Raw genomic sequence first — 17,454 nt, forward strand, 5'->3', positions numbered from 1 at the left:
AGAGAAATAAAAGTTATAACCACAATATAGTAATACTTCAAACATATTGAAATGGCTAAAAGTAAAAATAAAAATTCTATCAAGTTTTGATAAAAAGTAGAGGGACTGAAGTCATTTGCTCATGGAAAATTAAATTATATGCCTCTTTGGAAAGCAATTTGACAATTGCTTAAAAATTAAACACGTGTATTACCTGTGATCTGACCGTTTCAACTCTCCTTATTTACCAAAGGATACATATATGTCTATAAAAGATAATATATGTCTGTTAAAAACCTTAGACATAAATATTTGCTACTAATTTTTTTTAGCAGCCAAAGAAACTGGAAACATCCATATGTCGGTCCATAGGAGGATTAATAATCAACCTGTGCCACGTCCACACAATGGAACGCTACTCAGAAATTATAAGAACACACAGTTAAAAATAATAAAATATTAATGAATTCTAAAGTAATTACATACACTGTGTGAAAAGACAAGTTCCTCCCACTCTCAAAAAGAGTTTATACTGTATAATTCTTTTTATATAAAAATCTAGAATCTTGTATCTATCTACCTGTGTACGTGTGTATATATATCTATATATAGATGATATATATACAGATATAGATATCTGATATATATATATCTGATGTATCTATATATCTATATCAGACCAGGGTTTTCTGGCGTCATAGTGGAATTTGGTGGATGAGTGGAAGCACTTTATAGCCTTGAATTATAAAAAAGCCAAAAATTGGAGGGTTGATATACACATTTATTATCTTGGTGATGCCTTATGGATGTATACATGTGTCAAAACTTATCAAACTTGTCAAACCCTTTAAATATGTGCAGTTTGTTGTATATCAATTATACCTCAATAAATATGTTTTAAAGAGCATATGAAGTTTGTAACATCTCTTAGATCTTATGACCTTTCCACCAATTTTATGGCATAATGATTTTATCAATTTACCCTCTTTACATGTAGATGTTGTTTCTCTTAGCTGCTTAGTATTAGCTAATGACATGCAATTTGCTTTGATTTGTGAAAGTTAAAGAAAAGTATATTCCAATTCCAACAGGAAACTTAATTGAGTGTTTGTTCTTCCCTTTTCTCTCCAATTGTGGGAAAAATATGTTAAGAATATTCAACAATAAATCATCTCATAGCGACACCTGTGGTAACAATGACTCTGCAGCCTGGCAGTGTTAGGATGGCACCTAGGTCCCTTTGGTTATATTTGCAAGATTCCATATCAATCCCTCAGTCACTGCAGCTTTCTTCCACTTGCAGCTTTCTTTACAATACTGTCTTTTCAAGCTGGTTCACCCACGGGAGCAAAAAATCTGAACTGCCTGAAAGTTTATATCCTCCAGGGGGTTGCCAGTCGCCAGTGAATAACTTTTGTGGGATTCTAAATCACCAACTCATTTCCCTAGATGGAAGAAAAATTATGTTTGTAGCTTATGCTTCAAGATCCTGGTGGGACAGAGCAAAAGCTGCGGTGAGTAAGAATAGAGACCAGGTGGAGGAGGATGCAGCGGCTCTGTGTTAATCTTGTCATTTGATAGGCACAGTGGACTTAGAAGTTATAGCAATATTCTTTGTAAGTGTAAGGACTATTGACATCAATTTTGTTATTCCTACACACCTGCAATACATTGAAAGAAAAAAGACTGCCTAATTACCATTTCGTAACCAAGCATGAAAAATCTGAAAACCTTACAGATACTCTCATCTCCTTCAATTGAGGGCTGACCATACTGAGGATCAGATTTGAGACCATTGCAAATGTTGAGGAATTCATCGGGGTTCACATCCTCAGTAATTCCCCATCTAAAGATGATGGACCTAATAGAAAAAAGGTAGAACACTGAGTCGTGATGAAACACACTTTAAAAATCTTATTCTCCCGAAGTCCCTTGAAAACTTCTGTGCTTGAACCAATGATTCATTTCTTCTTGCTCAAGTATAGCTTCCTTTATGATTTGTCAGAGGCCTCATCTGATGCAACACAGTGCTTACCCTCCTCAGAATCGATTTCTACGTCTACTTTATATAGGTAAAAAATGTGCTAGGGAGATTTAGTCTGATTGCCAGAAACCATTAGAGTTCTCTCATTATGATGTAAATGATTTGAAAACTTTTTTTATGCTTTGATATAATATTACATATTCACTGTTATTTTACAAAACCAAGTCAAGAGGAATATGATAAACTCAGAAGTTAACCAAAATACAGCTTCTCACAGTGGTAATAAATTAGCAGTATTTTTTTTCTTTTTTTTTTTTTTTTCGTATTTTTCCAAATTTTTTTAGGGAATAAATTGCTAAAATTTTTTTTTTTTTTTTTTATTAGCAGTATTTTTTTTCTTTTTTTTTTTTTTTTCGTATTTTTCCAAATTTTTTTAGGAAAGTTGCTTTTTTCTCCTAGTCTAACTTTTCTATTTACTCTGCTGTCATGTGAATGCCCATGAGATTCTACTGCCTAAGAGAGTTTTTACATTAAACATTTAAATATCTTGTCATCTACTTTTTGATCTTATAATATTAAAAAAATCCCTTCTGACATTGTTTACTCTCCTACCTATATTCATTGTTTAGTCACCATCATTCTCTTTTGATCTATTGTTTTTAATAGGTCCACCAATAATGTATCTTTCTAGCAATAAAAAACAGAGTAAAACTAAATAACATTTACAGGTGCGAGGAGAATCACTTTCACCTAGTGAATTATAACCAACAAATAGTCATTTTAATGATGAAATAAAAGTAGTATTTATATGTACAGCATGGAAGACTGTATGATACATATAAAATTCCTGAAAAAAAAGGCTATATACTGATTCCCCCTCAATTCTTACACTCTACCACATATAACTTTAAAGCATTTGGGGATGACATGAGATATGAAAAGACAGTTGTTGAGAATTTTAAATTTCTGAATTTACTAAGAAAGCTTTGACAAATAAGTAATAACCAAAATGCCGCATTCAATGAGATTCTGTTACCTTTCTGGGACATGTTTAAATTACAAGAACTCAGTGACTGCTGTGTGGGCTGCAACTCACTTACTTGCAAGAGTCACTCAAGATATCTCTTGTACATCTCAGCCAGGTGCAGTGGCTCATGCCTGTAATCCCAGCACTTTGGGAGGTGACTTGGGAGAATTGCCCAAGCTCAGGAGTTCCAGACAAGCCTGGGAAACATGCCAAAACCCCGTCTATAACAAAAATACAACAAATTAACTGGGTATGGTGGCACACGCCTGTGGTCCCAGCTACTCAGGAGGCTGAGGCACAAGAATTGCTTGACTCAGAGAGTCCAATGTTGCAGTGAGCTGAGATGGTGCCACTGCACTCCAGCCTGAGCTACAGAGCAAGAATCTGTCTCCAAAAGAAAAGAAAAAAACAAAAACTCTTCTGTACATCTCAAGATTGTCCCTTCCCCCAACCCCTCTAAGTGAATATAATGTAGAGAAGGGATTCTAGCTGTATTATTCTTTGAATCTGAGAATGTCCATAGTTCTATGAATTTAGACTTTAGAAATAGAGTAGATTCATTCTAAATCCAAATGATTAACTTAATATCTTCAGCAGTACTTAGTGTAGTACTCCACCACTGGGGAGGAACTTCTTGAGTAGTCTTCCACCCAATGCACCAGGATAGTTTACTGTTTCCAGTCTAGGGAAAGTGATCAGATACTAATTTATGTGTGAGTGTTGGGTTTCAATCCCCTGAATCTTTTAAGAAAGTTGTGTTTCTTTTTTCTTCACCTTGGATCATGTGACCACAATTTATGTGTGAGTGTTGGGTTTCAATTTATGTATGAGTGTTGAGTTTCAATCTCTTGAATCCTTTAAGAAAATTTTGTTTCTTTTTTCTTCACCTTGGATCATGTGACCTCAGTAGTACACTGGTGGATATATTAGATATGTATTAGATCCATGTGGTGCTAAACAAACCAAAGATAGCTGATGTAATATTTCCAGTACCAGACCAAATCAATGTTTAGGGAAAATAATTATCATGGATAAAACGGGTATCATGTAAAACGAGGTAATTAGTTACTTGTGATGGTTAATATTAGGTGTCAACTTGATTGGATTGAAGAATGCCTACATAGCTGATGAAGAATTGTTTCTAGGGGCATCTGTGAGGGTGTTGCCAGAGGAGACTGACATTTGAGTCAGTGGACAGGGGGAGGAAGTCCCACCCTCAATGTGAGTGGGCACCATTGGCTGCCAGCATGACTAGAACAAAGCAGATAGAAGAAGGTGGAAGAAGCTGGCTTGCTGAATCTTCTGGATTTCATCTTTCTCCCGTGCTGAATGCTTCCTTCTGCTCCTCCTGCCCTTAAACATGAGATTCCAGATTCTTCGACCTTTGGACTCTTGGACTTACGTCAGTGGATTGCCATGGGCTCTCATGCCTCCGGCCACAGACTGAGGATTTCAGTGTTGACTTCCCTCCTTTTCAGGCTTTGGAACTTGGACTGAGCCACTACTGGCTTCTTTCTATGTTCTATGATAGGTAATAGCTTGCAGATGACCAAACAAGGGACTTTGCCTTGTGATCATGTGAGCCAATCCTCCTTAATAAAATTCCTTTCATATATAGGTCTGTCCTATTAGTTCTGTCCCTCTGAAGAACCCTGAATAATCCATTACTGTAAAACTAAAACAAACTGAAGCATGCACTCTAACAATACTCTTTCACAGTTCGCAAGGACATTTTCTGTTCCTATAGTTTTGACTTTCCAGAATGACATATAAATAAAATAATTTAGTATCTAGACTTTTGAATTTGCTACCTTACCAGCATAAGTAAAATTATTTATCATTTTGTTGTCTGAATATTCAGTTTATCACATTTTATTGCTGAGTCATATTTTATTGTGTCATAAATTGCAGATTGCTTATCTATTCACCTTCAAAATCTCTTTGTTGTTTCCAATTTTTGGTGATGGATGATGCCACTATAAAATTAACTAAAAGGCAGGGCATGGTGGCTCAAGCCTGTAATCTCAGCACTTTAGGAGGTCGAGGTGGGCGGATCACTTGAGGTCAGATGTTGGAAACCAGCCTGGCCAATATGGCAAACCCAGTCTCTACCAAAATACAAAAATTAGCCAGGCATGGTGGTGGGTGCCTGTAACCCCAGCTATTCACTAGATAGGCTGATACAGGATAATTGCTTGAACCCAGGAGGTGGAGATTGCAGTGAGCTGAGATCATGGCATTGCACTCCAGCCTGGGTGACAGAGCAAGACTCCCATCTCAAAAAACAAAAAGAAGCAAACAAAAAAATCCACTAAATTTTTTAATGTAAACATGTTTTTCTTTATATGATTAATAATTATTTATAATTTCTATAATTATATCCAATTAATGTACAACTACTATCTAGGAGTAGAGTGGCTGGATCACAGGGCACATGTATGATTATGTTATAAACTGCCAAACTTCTTTCTGAAGTTACTGTAAAGTTATTATTCTTCACGAGGATGTATGAACTTCCAGTTTCTCTGGATTCTCACCAAAACTTGATAATGTCAGTAGTCTCTTTCTTTTCAAAAAGCCATTTGTATAGATGTATAGTTGTATCTCATTGTAAATTTTGCAAATTTTGTTTGTATTAACGTGTATGTTAATTTGGAATACGTTAGGATGAGACAAACTAAGTTACTTATTTGTTTATAGAGATGGGGTTTCGCCATGTTGCCCAGTCTGGTCTCAAATGCCTGGATTCAAGCAATCCACCCGCCTCAGCCTCTCAAAGTGCTAGAAGTACAAGCGTGAACCATCACACATGGCCTAGAAGTTATTTTTAATTTCAAATATTTAACGAGTCATACTAGAAATCAGTAGAAATTAGAATTGCATTATCTGAATCTGTGGGATGCAGTGAATATGGAAATAGAACTAAATTATTTTTTGATTATTTAATAAAGTGGCCAAATATTAGTAAGCTAAACATCTAACATAATTTTGAAAAAAGAAAAAAACAATATTAACCCATAAATTAAAACAATAAACTAGGATAAAATATTTATTAATATATATGAAAATATGTTTAAAAATGTTCAACAGAATAAAAGTTTGAAAATGGATGAATAGGCAAGAGAAAATTTTGATAAGACAGAAATGTTTACATAAACAGAAAATATTAGGTAGGAAAGAGGGAGGATTGTAAGTAAAACAGATCAAATATATGAAAAGAATGCTGTAAAAATGGGTGAATAAATTTAAAATAAGATAAAATGCTTAAAATGTTATAAACTTTAACCTACTAAAACTGGCTCAGGATGAAACAGGAAATTGTTTTTAAGCCTTTAAAACATTTCCACAAAGAGGATAAAAAATTCAGATGATTTCGGAAGTGACTTTTATCAAAAAGACTTGAGAAAGTCACTCCAATTTTTAATAAATTATTTCAGAAAATAAAAAAGAAAAAATCTGAAACTAATTTTATATGTCTTGTATAATAATAGAAAAACCAGAAGAAAGCAGTACAAGAAACTATAAATATTATACTATCTCATTAATGACCAGAGATCCAACAATTCCAAAAGAAAATGTTAACAAGGAGGAAAGAGCAATGTATAAAAATCACCATATAGAATAAGGTTGGTATAACAAGATCATCTAGTAAGGCAAATTTCCACTTTTCCTGGACGATCAAAAAACTTTCTAGTGGTTTCTGTTTTTTTCTTATTTGAAACATATATTCTATGTTTAATTTTCAACACAGCAATGAGGAATATTTTGAATTAAAGCACATAATCTTTTGTCAGGACTCTGGTTGGAATACTCCAATTCTGTTCCAAATCCAGTTTCTGAACTTTCTGGAAGACCTCATCAACTACTTCCTTTCTCTCTGATGTGATTTGGTTCTGTGTCCGCACTCAAATCTCATCTCAAATTGTAATCTTCATGTGTCGAGGGAGGGGAGTGACTGGATTATGGGGCAATTTCCCCCATGCTGTTATGATAGTGAATTCTCACGAGATCTGAGAGTTTTATAAGTGGTAGTTTTTCCTGCATGCTCACACTCTCTCACCTGCTGCCATGTAAGACATGCCTGATTCCCCTTCCACCATGATTGTAAGTTTCCTGAGGCCTCCTCAGTCATGCAGAACTGTGAGTCAATTAAACCTCTATCCTTTATAAATTACTAGTTTCAAGTAGTATATTCATAGCAGTGTGAAAAACAATGCAAACATTCTTCTTCATTTCTCTGCACCCAGGATGGCAGCTTACTTCTTGATTTCACCTAGTACTTGATTGTATCTGCCACATGGATTTGTTACTTCTTGTTCCCTTTGCCTAGAAAACCTCAACTCTCTGCCTGGTTGTTTTCCTTATCTCTTTCAGTGAGAATTTTGTTCATATATCGGCTTTGTACTGACCCTATTCCTGACTGCTCTTTTTAAAATGTTTACTGCCTCACCCCTTATTTGTGTGCAGGACACATTCTTTATTTTAATTATTTACTTATTTTATTCTTCTATTTGAACACAGAAGTCATTTGTATGTCTTGTCTTTTCACCATTTGGTGTCTTCTCAGTGCCCAAACAGCACCTGGCTCTTGATTCCTGTGACAACTGATTACCATTGTGGGCAAGTTTATCTCTCTGGCTTTAAATGCTTCTAGGATGGACGTCTTCATACCACTCCTATATCTTTCAATCAGACTACATTTTTCTTGTCATAATTACCATCTCCTTTAACTTATAAGTAGCCTATCTATTGAGTGATATTTCTGAATTTTTTTTCTTTGAAGTTTATGCCATCCTGATACTCATAGATTGAAAATGAAAAATCTATTATTTCCATTCAGTCATATGTGAAAGGCACTCAACCACACTAAGTCAAAGGACAACTCTTCTGTAAAATTGTATATAGCACTACAGAAGGTAATGAGGTAACACTTTTAGGGCTGTGCCCTTAATTTCTTTATCATTTACTTCAAGCAGCACAATTCCCCTTCAGCGACTAGCACCTATCAATATCAATTGTGTTTCCAATTTTGTCTTGTACGTTGGTCAGTGATGAGCAACTGGCAGAAACAGATGCTGCCAATTCAGCATCTATAGTTATAAATGTCTCTGGGTTTCTTTTCTTTTTTTTTCCTCTTGTTCTTCCCTTTGATGTCTGAGTGTCCTGGCATTAAATTGCCTACTCTCGTTTATTGACAGCGTTCAATAATTTTCAATTATTTTAGAACAATTTTCCTTCTCAGGTTATGGTATCAGTGAAATTAACTCTGGATTCCTTTTAGAAGTATGAATTTAATACCACATGATGCTGTTGGAACTATGAAATAATCTGATAAAAAAGCTTAAGAACAAGTACAATGTTTTAACTAAACATAGTAACAGTGTATATGTGTGACATCTAGTTTGTTTAATCTCTATGTTCCATGTCTTAACTGATAACCCTGATAGGTTTGCATGTCTTGAATAGGTTTCTGTATTAATTCACAGATTTCAAAAAAAATCTATCTTTGTATGTATGTGACTCAGCCCTTTAAAAAATAATCTTTAAGCATTTATCAAATGCTTAAAGTTGAATTTAATGTTTTATGAATGGTGTAAAACTGGACTCTTCACATCAAGAGTTCAAACTTTCTAGAACTGACAATTTAAGTTATCCTATTTACTAGTTTTCCAAAGGTCATCGGGTTAGCCCAAGGCAGTCCCAATTTTATGCCTTTTGACATGGTGAAATGATTAAATAATACTTCCATTTCATCATCTGCAATGTTCTTGTTTGGAAGTTAAGTTACAACCTTACTCAGGCTAACATTTGTTAATTCATCGAGCCTTGTCTCCATTCATTTTTTCATTCTCTTAGTAAATTTTGTGGAACCTGGTGAAAAACATGCATTCTCTCGTTTAGGATGAGAAGAAGAGACTCCAAATGATATAGGCAAGGTTTACAGTGAAAACTTACTGACATGAAATGTCAGAGAAAAAAACTGTAGTATGGTGTGCAGAAAGTCAGAATGTAGGGATGTGGCAGAAAGAGAAGTGGAGGTATTGCAAAATGAGAAAAAGCCTCCACTTAAAGGTTTATAATTAAGTTTCAATGACAAAAATAAAAGAGGCAGGAGACAGGGGAAAGGTAATTTCTCCTAGAGGAAAAAAGTAAGGGCAAGTGCCGTAAGACTAAAATGAGTGGGGCATGGTGCTGGGAAGAAGAGTTCAGTGTGAATGGAGCATGGTAAGTGAGTTTAGAGGAAGGCACAATATTAGTTTAGAAATGCTCAGGTTAGCCAGAGTGCATTTTGCTTTGTACCACGATAATGTGAATTGTATAGCTCTTTAGTAAAAAACAAAACAAAACAAACAGACAAACACAAAAAACAGAACTGTTTTGGCAGGATATGGTTGCTCATGTTTGTAGTCATCACTTTGGGAGGCTGAAGAGAACAGATCACTTGAGGAGGCCAGGTGTTCCAGACCAGCCTGGCCAACATGGTGAGACCCCCTCTCTGCTAAAAGTACAGAAATTAGCTGGGCGTGGTGGTGCACACCTATAGTCCCAGCTACTTGGGAGGCTGACGAGGGAGGATCACTTGAGTCTAGGAGGTTGAGGCTGCAGCCAGCCAACATCATGCCTCTGCACTCTAGCCTGGGCAACAGAGCGAGACTCAGTCTCAAAATAATAATTATAATAATAACAATAATAATCATAATAGAACTGTTTATTTTAGATAACATTTTTTCATAGTAGCCAACAAAGTAAAACAATTAAATCATAAAAAAATGCGGCCTTGAGAGGCAAAAACTGATAACAAAAGATCAGGGACAGACTTTTTCTTTTAGAGATTGTGGTATAACCCTGGAAAGAGGATGCTTTTATGGCAGGACGAGCACTCACAACGATGTGTATAATATAGATAATAGGGTTCTTTTATTTTCACCATAATACTTTTGAAGATAGTTAAATATCTTTGTTCATAGGTTTAGTCATTTAATAAATACTTATGGAGATACAGACCCTGTCCTATGCCATGTATATGGAGGTAAACAAGAGAGGAATGGTTCCTACCCTCCTGCAGAAAAGGCTGCTGGATACATCATGACAAAGACTGAGAATTTGAAATTAGTACAGTGTTATCTGGATATAAATAACCTGTTCTAAGATATGGGAGAGGCGGGAGAAAGTGTCCCTGAGAAACTCAGAGGTAATCATGTAAATAGTTGCTGAATTTTGTAAGTGAATTACTAGTATTTATTAACCAATTGATTTAATATTGGAGTCATTTGGAATGTCAGGCTGCATTAAGAGTGAAGGGGAAAAAAATCTGGGACCCCGCTAAACATGACCATCTTACAATAGAAGTTCTCTTGCATCAGTTTTACAAATAAAGTCTTTGCCAATTATTTCCATACGTAGTAATTTCGAAGTTGGCTTGTACCAAAAACAAGTGCTAAAAATCCTAGAGTAACTAGAGATTTGGAAACTGCACCAATTTATAAAGCCGTTAGGGTACGATGATTAAATAAATAATGAATAATGAAATAATGAAAGCCCCAAGGAACTATGAAGTTTTGAATTAAATTCTAAATTTTCTTAACTTAAGCTAAACACTTTCTTTAGCATTTTGAAACAGCTTTGTTATATATTGATGATTTTATAATAGATTGTTTACTGCACTATAAACAGTTATAATCAACCAATCACTTGTTAATGCATAGTTTCGTAAAACTTTAGATTTGAGCCGTTATATGCTATTTCCATTTTGACAAACAACAATGGTTCATGAGATTTACTTTAGGAGTGGAGAAGAAAATTAATCTAAAAAATTTTTTCTTAACAGTTTCAGTGGCTAAGCAATAGACATTGTTTGGCATTAATGAGCAGTATGCTTGAAACAAGGGAATTTCATCAGTTGTATTTATTTAATGTTGTTCTTTCTCTTAAGTTTTATACAAAAAGTTTTCTCTGAAGGGTTATGGCCAGGCACACTGGCTCATACCTGCAATCTCGGCACTGGGGGAGGATAAGGAGGGAGGATCACTTGAGCCAGGAGTTCAAGACTAGCCTGGGCAACACAGTGAGACCTCGATGGCTACAAAAAACTAAAAGAATTACCTGGCCATGGTGGTGTGCACCTGTAGTCTCAACTACTTGTGAGGCTAAGGTGGGAGAATCTCTTGAGCCTGGAGGTCGAGGTCATAGTGAACTGTGATCAAGTCATTGCACTCCAGCCTAAGTAAAAAAGCCAAAAAAAAAGAAAAAAAAAAAAACCCCAAAAAACAAGTATCCTGAGCAACAACTCAGGATACTTGTAGAATATGGAGTAAAATAAGAGAGGTGAAATTACTTAATATTAAAGTTACTTAATATTAAGTAAAAGTAAAATATTTATGTTACCTTTATGTTAAGTAAAAGTGCAATGACTTTTACTTTGAGTGATAAGGTTGTCATTAATGAAATTTATGCATAATAGATTATTCTTTTCCATGGGCTTCAAGAATGAGGGCACAAAATATAAGGAACTGACGTATGCATATTTCAGCCACTTTTCTATCATCCTCTACCTTTCTGTCCTTTCTCCCTTGAACAGGAATGGAAGTAAATGCATACACTAAGTCATATCTCTAATAGGGTTAGATGAGAAAGATCAATAGGACATTGCACCTGTACAAACAGATCTTATAAGTAAACAGACGTAGCAGATAAAGAAAGATATAGGCCAGGCACAGTGGCTCATGCCTGTAATCCCAGCATTTTGGGAGGCTGAGTCGGGCAAGATAACCTGAGGTCAGGAGTTCAAGACCAGCCTGGCCAACATGTTGAGACCCTGTCTCTAATAAAAGTACAAAAATTAGCCAAGCATGATGATGTGCACCCATAATCTCAGCTACTCAGGAGGCTGAGACACAAGTTTATTTTGTGAAGCCTTTTGCATTTTGTAGACTTATAGCTATGCTTGTGTTTATAAGGAGAGGGGAAAATTAGAAATAGAAAACAAACAATAACAACTATGTCCCCTAATCTAAATTAAGCATTCAAATATTCAGCTGACAGGTAAGTAGTTTTCATTATCTTGGAAAGCATCCCCAACTTCTCTATTTTTTAAGAAAGAATGAGTGTTTTTTCAGGACCTAAACTGTCAATGATACTGCAGCTTTTGACCTGACTTGTTTATTCTCCCCCATGTGCCTTTTAAAAATTTCTTTTCTCATAGTTTCTTTCACGCATTCTATTGTTCTGGGATAATCCATATTAATTCTTCTTTGGTAATACTTCTAAATTTTCCCAATATCTGATTGTTTTTAATTCTCCAAACATAGTCCTTAACTATTTGGCTATTCATTTATCCTGAATCAATTGGACACATTTTACTTTTTGACTGTAAACTTCAAATCAGTGAATACACTGCTCCCCCCTCCTCATTTGGTGTGTTTTTAGATATACTTCCATATTTTTAAATGCTTTTCAGGGCATCTGCTAATATTTATCTTGTTATCAGTTGTACATTTTGGTACTAAGCTCCTAAGTGTCCGCATCACAGCAATCGATACTTATGAACTGATGAACTGTCTTATAACCATCATTGACATTGTCCTTTATCCTTTACATATCTCAAATTCCTATGTCCTTCATCACATGCTTTTTCCTGTCCCTTCCATGGATCTATCAATAATTACCTAGAACCAGTTTTTTTCTAATAGATCCCTATTTTCGATTTTTTTCCCCCACACTTCTGTTGTCCTAGCAAAAAGTTTGTTAACTGCTGGTGAAATCACTACACAGCAGATTCCTATCGGCAGATCGTGCACTGTTTCAAATTATCGTTCCCAATTTAGTTGCAGTAAACATAGAATAAGTAGCACTCTATGTCCTCCATATGTGTTGTTATAACAGTAGACTGAAGATTTTAAAGTCCAAAGCCATCTAGATGCTTAACTATAACCTCAAGAGAAGGGACCAATCTTCAGATTATAGTTGCAACAATGAGAAGAAAAAAAAAATCGACCATAATGAGCATGTGGGGGATTCTTATGACTGTGCCTGGAATTTACTGACTAGGAACTCTTCCCATAAATGGTGCATCCTCCATGTAATTTGAAGAATTTACAGGCAAACCATATTCTATGTTTTAATAATGGCAGAGCATTGAGGACCATTCTACATCTACATCTATGTTGTCCTCTCATTATTTAAATCATACACAAGACTGAAATTCTAGGTGAGGTCTAAACTCCTTTCAGTGACTTTGCTAACAGCCCCAACACACAGACACTCAATTATCCTTCTACAGTTTGTGTAGGCTTTCACTCCACACACTTTTATAACCGTAAATATTCTCAGGTACTCTTGCTTTTCCATGTGTTTTTAAGTACTCTGTTTTTAAGTAGCATTAAAAAAAATTCACCCACCTTCACCTTCAGTGTAATATTAGTCACCCATAAATAATTTATTTAAATTCCATTATATAATAAGTACATATCTACTACTCACACTAATAATTACTTGGAGTTATTATGGAGAAATGTTAACATTTTAAAATATTTGAAGTTTCTGAAGGAAAAGAGAAGGAAATAGGAGTTCTTCCCATTATGCCGCATCTCTTTCACCTTTAAAATCTTTATCAATAATTTAGAGCATAGCATTTGTCCTTTCCTCTTGTACTAATGCATTACATTGTAGCCTAGTGCCCTCAAATGTCAATGTGCCTCTCTAAGATATAAAATTAGCAACAGGGGCTTAGACAATTTAAAATTTGAAAGTCTTAAAAACTATAATTAAACATAGGTGTGGAAGGTTAAGCCATCACTTTTGGAGAAAAATTTACTTCAGCCTTTAATAGAAGACATTGGTAGTACTTACTTGAAAATCATATTCTGGGCTAAAAAGGCAAGAAAAACATGAAATTCCCATGTATTTTTTCTTCCTTAATTGCTCAATACCCATTTTTTCAAATTGATTCCATCATAACCATGCAATTTAACATTTTTTAAATTTTAATTGATTTTAATATTGCAAGTGTCTTAACTGGTTCATTGCTCCCAGTGGCATTGCAGAGATATATCTCAATAAAGGCTGTTGCTATATTAAATCAGTATATCAATACACCTTACATTAAGAAGCAAGAGCCTTAGAGAATATATGAATCAAAGCAGAAAGAAAAATGGTTGCTGAACTTCATCTTTCCTAAAACAAACACATTAATGGAAAAACATCATAAAAAGTATTTTTTGTGTGCTGAGGGATACATAAAACAAAAATGCATAGCAGAGTAAATATTTCCCTTCCATATATTGATATAAAGCACTAAAATATTTTCTCCAGGGCAGGAAATTCAAATGCTTACATCAAAATAATGCATAAAGTGTGTGAATAAAAAAAGTGAAGACCCTGTTTATGACAATCACTTCCTCAATAAATGAAGAAAGTAACTGTAGTACCTGTTTTTCTCACAGGGATATAGACAGTTCCAATTTATGACTTGCTTAGGCTCAAAACTGGTATGTAAGGAAATCTGTAGACCTTTGATTGCACTTTCACTTACGCGTTAGAAGTACTTGTTTATGAACAGAATCTCCAAAGACAGACAATGTATTCCTGATCAAGTGAAAGCATAATACAAATTACACTACCTTATGTTTTAATCAGGGTTTACTGAAGAAAAATGCTTAGCAAAAGAAAAAAAAAAAGGAAAGAGGAAGGAAGGAAGGAAGGAAGGAAAGGAGGGAGGAGGGAGGAAAGGAGGGAAGAAGGGAGAGAGGGAGGGAGGAAGGAAGGAAGGAAGGAAGAAAGGAAGGAAAGAAGGAAGGAAGGAAAGAAGGAAGGAAGGGAGGGAGGGAGGGAAGGAGGGAAGGAAAAACACTTTCTGTGCAAAACTGCATCTGCAATTGCCCTTCTACCTATTGTGACTCTGATAATGATAACAAGATTAAATATCTACAATCTATTTTCAGATACTAGAATACTTCCCACACTTTTTTTCCCTCATGATGCCCAGTTGTACTGGCATTATTTTATTTATGAGAAAATGCTTGATTTGAGTAAATAACATGCTCAACTACAAAGGGTGGAGCTGTGTTTGTCTCGAGTCATTAACAGGCTTATTATTAACTGGCTATGCTGTTGTGACTAGGAGACTAGTCTCTCTCTGCTGATTGATGGAGTTGACAGAAAAAAAGGCTCAAGTGGAACTGAGAAAATCTTTCCTTGGAAAAGATGTATTCCTATGGTTGTCGTTCAATGATGACTTACATGACCATACTAGGTGGAACAGAAATTGGTGCTGTGAGCACAATTTTGCCAAAGTATTCACATAAGTGCTTCCAGAAACTGTGAGATTGTGAGGGTGAGAGAAAGGGTAAAATTCTGCTGCTAAGACTAAGCAAAAAAACCAGACCAAAAAAACCCACAAAAAAAAAAACCAAAGGAGAAATGGCTGTATGTTGGAGGTATGGCAACAACCGTGAGAGATATTGAATATTGGTTGTAACAGTGCTTCCAAAAGTTGTGTGAGAGATGGAACACACAGTTATAAACCAAGCAAACATGGACAGTTTTTATTAAGAATGTGTAGTAGGGAATTGTTTCCAAATGAAATGTATTTTAAATGTAGGATGAACCTTCTCCAGATAAAGTATTGACACATTTAATGCTTTCTATCAATATATGGAAGAGAAATACTTGTTACTGTAGTATCAGGGGAAAAGTATTAGGTTTATGTATCTCTCATATTTTTATTTATGTCTAAAAGTTGTTAATTTTAATTGTTAAAAAAACATGTAAATAAGGAAATGCCATGTTTTAATTAATGAAATTGGTGTTAATTTCAGATCGATAGATAAGAGCATGTTTCAACATGGGAAAAGAAAGACCATGAGGCCAGTAAAAGGAGGAAAAGTTGTTATGGTTGGAGTAAAGCATGTGGACTATTCACTTAAACAACTAGGTTGTATTTGTATAATCTGTGTGTGCTTTTTAAATGGCGAAAACTGTTGAGAAAATTGTACAATATATTACATAATTACCATAGAACCCTAATAGGTTGCCTTATTACAATCATTTTGTAAATAAAGTTGCTAGCTAGTTAATGGCAGAACTATAATTTAGAACTAGTACTTAGAAATTTTGTAACTCATGGTCTTGCAACTGTATCATAAAACTGCAGGGAACATTTCTTTATTAATAGCTCAGACATCATATAGTAATTATTTTAAAAATACCAAAATAAAACCAGGAGTTGTTCAAGAGCCAATACTTAAGAAAAAGAGTCAGTCTTCAAAGCTAAAGGTGGAAAATACAGTCATTTTGCTCATCAGTAAGAAAGAAAGCAGAAGCCAGGGTACGTAATGATCAGTCCAAAGGATTGGATGAGATTCAAGGTCAGGACTGGCTGGACAAAATGAAGAGAAAGAAAAGAAATGGCATGAGAAAAGACATAGCTCAACCCTTTTCCAGTGGAAGGTATCTTGATATTGGATTCTACATGTTTATTTGCATTTACTTACCTACTGTGTGCAAATTTTTTAAATATATGTGTGTATGCACATTTATGTTTATAAAAGTTTCCCTCTAAGCTTGAAAATTATTCTAAGTTTTTATTTGTACTTCGGTCTTACAAACAACCGTGGTCTGCTCTCGTATCTCCAGAGTCTGATTTGGGGTAGAAAAATGCCCTGATTTTAAAGCATGCTATCTATTTTATTTTTTTATTTTTATTTATATATTTATTTTGAGACAGAGTTTTGCTCTGTCACCCAGGCTGGAGTGCAGTGGTGTGACCTCGACTCACTGCAACCTCTACCGCCGGGGTTCAAGCGATTCTCCTGCCAGACTGCAGAGTAGTGAAGATTACAGACTTGTGCCACCACACCCGGTTGATTTTTGTATTTTTAGTAGAGACAGGGTTTCACTGTACTAGCCAAGCTGATCTCGAACTCCTGACCTCTGGTGATCCACTAGCCTCGACCTCCAAAAGTGCGGAGGTTACAGGCATGAACCACCACGTCCGGCCAAAAGCCTGCTATTTAAACCTCCACGACTTTCTTATTTGGCTCCATTCTTTGTCTTTATTCACATAGTTTATATCATTCTTTCCATATCATATATATAAATGCAAATTAACTGTTTGCATTTCTTAAAATATGCCTTATGTTTTATAGTCTCTGTAACTTAGCTCAAACTATTCACATCAGTAATATCTGTCTCGCTATTTACTTTTCACCCAAGCTCTATGAATTTGAACAGTATCCACTTATATAACAACTACTTCTAGTTAGATATATGTCTTATTTACTCTTTCTAACACGCTCTGCTAGATATCAATTTATATGTACAGTTGTCTGTATCCATTCCGATTTTAAGCGCTTAAAATGTAGGTTCTGAGTTGTTTGATTCCGTGGAACAAATGTCCCAATAATTCCGTTATCTTTGCGACATTTTTGAAGACTTGGAATTAAAAATTCAATGAATAGAAACTGAT

At 35.1% G+C, this 17,454-nt stretch overlaps 1 long non-coding RNA gene across 1 annotated transcript in view; it reads left to right on the forward strand.

The window, feature by feature from the left end:
* Nucleotides 1-2,051, forward strand: part of LOC105536512 — a 35,801-nt gene extending 33,750 nt beyond the window's left edge. The window contains exon 3 of the long non-coding RNA XR_001005602.1: nt 1,985-2,051. This is a non-coding gene — a long non-coding RNA (uncharacterized LOC105536512). The remainder of the gene's footprint in view (nt 1-1,984) is intronic.
* Nucleotides 2,052-17,454: the final 15,403 nt, after the last annotated feature.

This window comes from Mandrillus leucophaeus, unplaced genomic scaffold, assembly GCF_000951045.1.
Source record: "Mandrillus leucophaeus isolate KB7577 unplaced genomic scaffold, Mleu.le_1.0 Scaffold16, whole genome shotgun sequence".
NCBI classification, from domain to species: domain Eukaryota; kingdom Metazoa; phylum Chordata; class Mammalia; order Primates; family Cercopithecidae; genus Mandrillus; species Mandrillus leucophaeus.